We start from the raw sequence: 9,593 nt of genomic DNA on the forward strand, positions 1-9,593 counted from the left end.
CATTATGCCACCAAAGCTCCTTTACTACTTTTATGTGCCCATACAAATCAATTAAGCATGACTTTATACCAAAGATGCTTTGAGTATCTACTTGTGCTCCTGTTTGTTGCAGACAGTCTATCACTTAATGATATACAGAGGCCTTTGTTCACATCCCTTCAGCAAAATAGACCATAGACATTGTCCTTCCATTCTTTGTGATTTCCAGGAGAAGCAAAGCCATTATCTGGTAGTGACAGAAGTGTGTCAGACTGATTGTAAGAATGTCTTCCCAAGGGCCTCTCAAAACACGAACACAACCAGAACAAACACTAATACAAGGCAAAGCTTGATAAGTGTCATTGGAGGTGAATATTTCAAGGTGCCTTAGAGATGTGGGGACCTCATTTTGAAATTATGGGCAGTTTTAATAAGCAGGTCCATCATCTCAGTGAAGAGGGAGGTCAGCTGGGTGCACCGAGGTGGAACTGATTGGCCAAATTGCCAATGGCTGCAGAATGATCCAGCAACAGTCTGGAGCCAGGAGGACAGAAACAGCTGTATCCAGGCTGCGCTGAAATCTGTCTCTAATTACATTCACCCAGTAAAAGCTTGCTTATTTACCACTGGAGAGGGACTCATCATGGCGTTTTTACATCTTTCGTCTTTCCAAGTAAGTTTGCCAGGCTTTTTCTTGCCCTAGGTTTGAAGCACCAAATGTTGAGAAAGTACATGTCTAGGATGTCCAATTTCTTTCCTAATGCTATGTAAAATCACCTAATAATTGTGAATGCTAAGGGGTTGCCTGTTTCTTGAAAAAAAGAATGGGTTGATCCTGTATCTGTGTTGTTGCCCTAGGAAAATTAACCGGCCTCAGTTCTTCATTTATCTGATGGCAGCAAGCCCAGGTTAACTATGTAGCTGAGTTAATCCTAGTGATTGCCAATGGATACAGATTTCCACAGTTCCATCGTGGATAATGTACTGCTCCATTTGTACTGAGAGTGACATTAACAGGTCAATAAAGACCTCATAAAGTATTTTATGTGCTGATGTCAATCTTGCACATAGCAGGACAGTGGTAGCCATTAAACAGTTTGGTTCTGCTGAATGGTGTTCATTTTCAGAGCCTTGTCAGTGTTATGTGCCCAAACATAAAGGAGTGTTACCGTGACACATGGGAGTTGTACTGATTTCTGAAGCCTGTTTCAGCCCAACTGTCTGGTTGTAATTTGAAAAATGACATTTAGCATTTTCTGTGCAAGATAGTGATTGACTTTGGAACTAGACAAACTTGGGTTCAATTCTATCTTTGTTTCTTCCATGATATGAACACACATTTCTTAATCTTGCTAAGCTTTGGCTTTCATAATCTATTAACTGTGTACAATAATATGAATAAAGTTAAGGGGAATGCCTTTTCACCATGCCTGTTTCTAAGGGAAGTATATGCCTGGCTTCAATAATATACATGCAAAATACTTAGAACACTGCCTGGCACAATTAAATATTCAATCAATAGTCATTATTGTTATTGGTGGGCTGATACAGTAGCTGTAACAATGGATCAAACATAGCAATAATTGTGAGTGTGTTTCAGAATTGGACAGCATTTTGTTCTGTTGTACATGGGGTCACTATGAAATAAAGAGAAACAAAACAAACTCACTGTCATCAAGTTGATTCTTACTCATAACGACCCTCACTGGGTTTTTGAGACTGCAAATCTTTACAGAAATTGCCCTGCCTTTCTTCCATGGAGTGGCTGGTGGGTTTGAACCGCTGACCTTCTGGTTAGCAGCCAAATGCCTTATCCACTATGGCACCAGAGCTCCTTAGGGTCACTATGAGTAGGAGTAGCCAGTGATAATATCAGCCATCCCTCAATTTCTCTATTGGTAACCTGAAGGTAAGAATAACTTCCAATAACAATTGGAACTGACAACAACGACAATTGTTAATGAATTCATTGTAAAAGCAGGGTTTGATGTCCCAATTTTAATATTATTATTGTGATGAATATGTGTATAACATGAGCTCTGGTAGCATAGTGCCTAAGGCACTTGACTGCTAACCAGAAGGCTGGCGGTTCAAACCCACCAGACACTCCTCAGAAGGAAGGTTGGGCAATCTACTTCCATAGTGATACTGCCTCGGAAACCCAAGGAGGGGTCGCTATGAGTCGGGTCCGACTCGATGGCACATAACAACAACAACAACATGTGTGTAACAAATCATTTGCCTTTTAATCATTCTTCAGGTACACATTTAGTGACATTAGTTATATTCATTATTTTGTTGAACAATTAACATTATCAATTTTCAAAATTTCCCATCATCCTTAACAGAAGTTCGGTGATCATGAAGGATGCTTCAGTTCTTGCTTTCTGATCCACTGTGGTTTTTATAAACTTTCTTGCCTCAGATGGCTTATATACTGAAACAGATCTGTGGAGGAGGCATCCTTGCAGATTCTATGTTAACAAAACATAGAGCAAGTTTCTACTTTTAACGTCTTCTTTTGCTCTCTTGAAAGCTCTTTTCTCTCTAAATATGCACCTTGCCTAGGCCAACCCACCCACTCCTCTTTCCACCCATGCTGTTACTCCTTCTGAGCCGGGGATCATGCCAGCCAACATCTGCTGACCTCGAATGCTCTAGTGTTCCTTCATTACAGCAGAGTCCCAAGAGCATAATTAAAGGGGCAACAGGAATAAAAAGTAGCATACAGTTACGTCTACTTCATTTTGTTGCCTGGTTTCTTTCAAATACGTTCAATGTATTGGTAGACCTGAGGATATACTGGTAGGCCTTAGATTAGATAAATGGGTCTATTTCACTTGTCAATTCCGATCAATTGACAGTGATGTTCTGAAGTATTATGTTTGGAAGGCTTCCAAGAAATGTGTCCATATTCAACAGTGAGAAATTTCAGTACTTAATCAAAAATGAGGGCCATGGGTATAAAAAATGAAGGAAAAGTGGTGGCATTTGTGCCAAATATTTGCCAGCCATACCTCAAGATTTTGGATTAATAGGAATGCAAAAAAACACGTACAGCAGGATTCATTTTGATTCACCTGAACACATACTCAGTGCTTTACATTTTTCTCTCACAGATTTATTTATTTAATCAGCAAATAGCTGTTGAGTGCCTACAACATTCTAGGAACTATTTAACCAGGACTGACCATATTCAAGGCATCACCAGACTCTGTAGCTTATCATCTCTTTGTTCTATCTTCTCTTCTTTGTCTCACTGCTAGCATCTCAGTTCAACTTTCATTGTCTTGACCTGGACTGTTACCACCATTGTTTTCTGGGGAAAGGAGAATGCTCCAACCCTAGTCACTGTAGAACTGACTAAAGTCTTGCAGCACATTTACGAGTTTTCTAGGAATGAAATGAAGAACTAACTAGTGATGAAAAAGAGAGAGCAAGGGGAGATAAAGGGCAGAAGCAGTTAGATAAGTACAGCCATTGCGAGAGTACTGTAAGACAAAAAGAGACTTTATTGATGGATAGTTTTCAAATAACCACAGACACCAAGAAATATAATCTTCTCTCTCTTGGAATGAGACAGATGGGCATATGCCCCTTTGATCTTTCTTCTTAAGCTGTACAAAGCTTACGGCTGATATAGTCTCCCAAAAGGTGTCCTTGTCATCATCTTGCTCCATTCATACCAAGGTTTCTAGAGAAATTTTTGTAAAATGTCCATTTCTAGTAATGCATTCCTCTGCTGAAAGTCCATTGATGGCTCCCATTCCCCAAAGACCTTCAAAGTTCGGTTCTTTGGCAGAACCCATAGTGTGTTAGGAAAATTCATGATATGTGCACCAACCAAATGTCTTCTATGATTTGAATTAAACTATCAATGATATATAGTGACAACTTTTTTGTTAATTTCACAATTTTGAATTGCAGTATTATTTTGTGAATGGAAAAGAAGACATGGGTAAGTGTGTAATCATGTCAGTCTTTTCTATGTCATGTTGTTGTTGTTGTGGTTAGGTGCCATAGAATTCACTCACACTCATAGTGACCCTACATACAACAGAATGAAACACTGCCCAGTCCTGTCCCAGCCTCATAGTCCTTGCTATACCTGAGCCCATTGTTGCAGCAACTGTGCCAATCCATCTCCTTGAGGGTCTTCCCCTTTTTTGCTGACCCTTTACCTTACCAAGCATGCATGATATCCTTCTCCAGGGAATGGTCCCTTCTGACAAAAGTAGGTGAGATGAAGTCTGGCCATTCTTGCCTCCAAGGAGCATTCCGGCTGCACTGCTTCCAGCACAGATATGCATGGGATACAACATATGGCAATTGTCATCAATGCTTTTGGTGATGTCATTGCTATTATTTCACTCACAATCTAGGATTGCCCTGATGTATATTTTCTGTGTTTCATCATCCATTGTCATAGGTTTTATGGTGGAAAAAGCCTCTGGGCCACTGAATAAAACCCTGATTCCATAAAGTCTATACATAAGGACTTCCTGATTACATCTTGTTTATCTCTCCAGACAAGCCTTCGAGGTTATCATCCTCCACCCACTTATTCAAACTATTCTTGTTGTTTGAAATGTTCTTTCATAGCCTTCTCTCCTTCTCCCTAACTTGGTAAAAACCTTATATATTTTAAGATCAAGACTCAGTTCAAGTGTCACTTCTCTATGAAGTCACCCTTGATACTCTCCTTCCTATTCCTTGTAGAATGGAATACTCACACAATGGCACAAAAACTGGAAGTGAGGGGAGTTTTCCTTTTCATCTCTCTCTTTTAATTTCTCATTCATTTCATCACATCCCATTAGGAAATACATATTGTCAATCTGTATGCTGAGCAAATAATCCAAGAAGCTGGACTATATGAAGAATGGAGCATCAGGATTGAAGGAAGACTCATTAACAACCTGAGATATGCAGATGACATAACATTGCTTGCTGAAAGTGAAGAAGACTTGAAGCACTTACTGATGAAGATCAAAGGTGACAGCCTTTAGTATGGATTATACCTCAATATAAAGAAAACAAAAGTCCTCACAATTGGACCAATAAGCAACATCACAATAAATGGAGAAAAGATTGAAGTTGTTAGGTTTTTCACATTACTTGAATTCACTATCAAGGTCCTTGGAAGTAGCAGTCAAGAAATCAAAGGACATATTGCATTGGGCAAATCTGCTGCAAAAGACCTCTTTACCATGTTAAAGAGCAAAGATGTCCCTTTGAAGACTAAGAGGCACCTGACCTAAGCCATGTTATTTTCAGTAGCCTCATATGCATGTGAAAGCTGGACAATGAATAAGGAAGACTGAAAAATAATGAATACATTTGAATTATGGTGTTGGTGAAGAATATTAAATATACCATGGACTTCCAGAAGAACAAACAAATCTGTCTTGGAAGAAGTACAGCCAGAATCCTCTTTAGAAGGGAGGATGATGACACTTTGCCTCTCATACTTTGGTCATGTTGTCAGGAGGGATCAGTCCCCAGAGAACGATGTCATGCTTGATGAAGTGGATAGTCAGTGAAAAAGTGGAAGATAACCTCAAAAAGATGGTTTGACACAGTGACTGCAGCAATGAGCTCAAGCATAGCAACAATTGTGTGGATGGCCCAGGACTGGCCTATGTTTTGTTATGTTGTACACAGGGTTGCTATGAGTTGGAACTGACTCAATGACACCTAACAACAACAACAACAACAACCAGGATAGTCAAGAGTATACTATAGGAACAAACAACTCTAAAATCTCAGTGGCTTGCAATAAGACAGGCTCATTTACTGCTCATGCTCCGCGTCCATCATGAGTTGGCTGGGGTCTCTCTCTACAGTATCACTCAGAGAGATTCAGGATAGGTAAGCAGTTGCTCTCTTAAACATGGCTGGTTACTGTGCCAGAGGGAAAAAAGAGTCTCACATAGTTTATTAAATTTCAATGTCACTTCTATTCCTAATCCATTAATCACAACTAGCAAAATAATTTCATTAAAAAAAAAAAAAAAAGCCATAAATTTCAAGACATCCTTTTGCATGGAAAGCAGAAACCCAGAAATATTTGGTCAATAGCATTAATTCTGACCAAATATGTCCAACATGAGGAGGTCTGGTTGCATAGTGGTTAAGGTATTCAGCTACGAACCAAAAAGTTGACAGTTTGAACACACCAACTTCCGAGGCGGTATTACATATGGAAATAAATTGCCCAACCTTCCTTCTGAGGAGTGACTGGTTTGAACTGCCAGCCTTCTAGTTAGCATTCAAATGCCTTAGGCACTACACCACCAAAGCTCCTACCAGCTACTATTGTTGTTGTTGTTGTTATGTGCCATCGAGTCGGACCTGACTCATAGCGACCCCTCCTTGGGTTTCCAAGGCAGTATCACTATGGAAGTAGATTGCCCAACCTTCTTTCCAAGGAGTGGCTAGTGGGTTTGAATCGCCTTCTGGTTAGCAGTCAAGTGCCTTAGGCACCATTCTACCAGAGCTCCTACCAACTATTATAGGGAGGAAGAAAGATGAGGCAGTCTGGATCCATAAAGATTTATAGCCTTGGAAACCATATGGGGCTGGTCTACCCTGTCCTATAGGGTTGCTTTGAGTTGGAATCAACTCAATGCCAGTGTTTTTTTTTTTTTTTTTAAATGTCCAGCATAAAACCAGTAATGACTATCGCTTGGAGTTAGAGGAGGGACCAAGACACATTTCCATGACATATATAGACACAGTTGGCATTCCCTTAGCAAAGTAGATTTACAGTAGAGCAGGAGCCCTGGTGGTCTAGTGATAAGGAATTTTGGCTGACAACCAGAAGGTCAGCAGTTCAAACCCACCAGCTGCTCCATGGAAAGAAGATGGGGCAATCTACTTCCGTAAAGATTTATACTAAGTGCCGCCGAGTTGAATCCGATTTTTGAGTGACCCCTCCTTGGATTTCTAAGGTGGTATCACTACTAAGTAGACTGTTTCATTGTCCTTCTGAGGAGTGGCTGGTGGCATTGAACCACAAGCCTTCTGGTTAGCAGTCAAATGCCACCGGAAATTCAATGGGAGTGGCTAAGAGTTGGAATTAACTCATGGCAGTGAGTATGGTTTTTGGTTTAGCAAAGTAGAAGGTGTGTGTGGGGTAAATGGTTACTAAATAGATAACCAACAGTGTCTCTCATACCTTGTTCCTTCAACTCCTGCACCCGAGTTCAGAGGTGGCAGAGTCCAAGAGCTCCATGGAGTACATCATATGTTCAGTTCATGGAGGGCTGAGACAGGATTTGTGCATAACTAAATCTCTTCGTGGGAACCATTGTGCTGATAACTTCAGATTTAACTTCTTACTTATAGGCCAACAAGTTTCCTGGATGGTGCAAATGGTTTGCACTTGATTACTAACTTAAAGGTTGGCAGTTCAAATCCACCCAGTGGCAGTGGGCAGAAAAGACCTGGAAATTTACTTCTGTAAAGATTACAGCCAAGAAAACCTATGGAGCAGTTTTATTCTGTAATACATGAGGTTGCCATGGGCTGCAATTGACTTGACAGTGGCAGGTTCAGCTATAACTTTTACAGTCCCGCAACCTTATGAGCTAGGTGTCATTCCTAGGTAAAGAACAGGAGATTGGAGGGAATAAACATCTTGCCAAAGGTTATAGAGCTAAAATGTGGTAGAACCAAATTTAATGCCAACCTGATTCCTGACTTATAACTCTTGCTCTTTTCTTTGTCTCTCCAGTACCCTTCATGAAATCCATGAAGTTATATTAATTTCATAAAAGTTAAACCTACATTGAACCTGTACACCATCTGTGGATACTCTAAGTCTTGGGTTTAGTTTCTGCTGTTAAACCACATTTCTCTTTGTTTTAAACATTTCTCTATCTACAGTTTTAAGGGAGGGTATCAAGGTTTATCTTCTTACACAGTCCTCTTTTGACAACACAGGGCATTTTGCAGTGACAGGGTGCTTTAATTCAGAAAAATGGATGGCACCATGGCTCTCCTGCAGTAGGAGATTTATACTTATTTCCTCCTCTCTGTTAAAAGGATTTATTCCTAAACTCTGAACAACACATGCCAAAGGCTGCATTTTCTCTTTCCCATCCCTCACAATAGTTATTGGTATTTAACAGATAATCATTGTTATGACTTGAGATGCTTGCTATAACCAGATCAAATAAGCAGTTTGGTTTTATTTTTTAAAGCAATGGAAAGTAGTTAGTTTATTACATCTCTTTCTGAGAGCTTCACCGAGAGCTTGGGTGGGGGGTTTCAGGCATGACAGTGCCACTTTATTATAAATTTCTATCAGTTGAATAGACTGAAATTAACATTTGATGACTTCTTCATTGATATCTGACATTTTTTCTTTTCAGAGGCCGACTCTAAAAAAGAAGTCAGTTAGAGCTATTAGACATATTTTAGAAGAAATTTTTGATGCATATCTTCACTTGGATTATGAAATTTAAATCATTGCTGCTATCAGTATGAATACTAATGATGTAGCCTGCCAGATGGAAACCTTTCATAAATTTTCACTTTTCTCTTATAGTCGATTGTAAATCTTAAGTAAATGCCTCCTTGGATGAACTATGTTGATGTCAGTTTTAATGCCTTATGTCCACACTGATTTCAATGTCATAAGTACCTGGAAGGCAGGAACTCTTAATTAAATGTGATTTTCTTTTTCCTTTATTGAACTAGGGCAGAGTGCAGGCTCTGCTCGCATTGTCTAGGGCTTGCTGGTGAATAGCTTTGCTCCTGCTTTGTCACAAGTGGGTTCTTTGCGAGCTATTGAAATGCTTTGGTGTCAAGCCGTTTCTCTCCTCTTTTAGCTAAAACTGTCTTCCTCAATGTGTCTTTCAGATAGTAAAACACTGTTTCCTTAGCCCTTTGTTCTCCATTTTGACAAAATAAGTTCTGTAGGTTCCTGCCTCATTTTAGCAGTTTTTTTTTTCCCTCTCCAGAAATTGATGTTTTAGTTCTCTTCAGGGATGCTAATCTCAATATGTGAACTATACTGGATAAAAACTTCCTTTTTCCCTATGAGTCCATATCAGTATTCAGACCGAACCTTCTAAAGGATTTTTTCTCCCTGATTATGAACAGTTTCTGATAAGTTGTGCTTACTTTTCACTTGGATTTCTTAAGGAATTGTTTTCCTTTTCTTTTAAAAATGGAACAACATTTTGAAAGATATTGGAACGTATTATTATTATTTTAGAAAAATGAAACAATAGACCAAACAAAAGAAAATTAAATGAAAGCTTGTTCAAACTTTCTAGTCCTTGGGAGCCCAAAGGAAAAAGATGATAAAAAAAAGGCAACAAAAGTACTTACGTGAGTCAGTAATGATTCCCAGTAGGAATCTTAGAAATCCTACAGGTAAAACAGCTTTTTCCAGTTATTGAGTTATTTTCTCACCAGTTGTTTATTTATTGATTTGTTTTGCCATTAAGCCCATGAACCAAGTGATAAATGTGTTCCTCTGTTGTTAGAGTGTAATGCATCGAGCTTTCCTCGTAGCTTCATTAAAATTATATCTAAAGCACTGATTATAAGAAAATGATTAATCTTACAATAACATGGAGCAACTGTTCTGTGGAGCTGTT

This window comes from Orycteropus afer, unplaced genomic scaffold (genome assembly GCF_000298275.1).
Source record: "Orycteropus afer afer isolate SDZICR_OR568_19922 unplaced genomic scaffold, OryAfe1.0 scaffold00525, whole genome shotgun sequence".
In the NCBI taxonomy this organism is placed as follows: Eukaryota; Metazoa; Chordata; class Mammalia; order Tubulidentata; family Orycteropodidae; genus Orycteropus; species Orycteropus afer.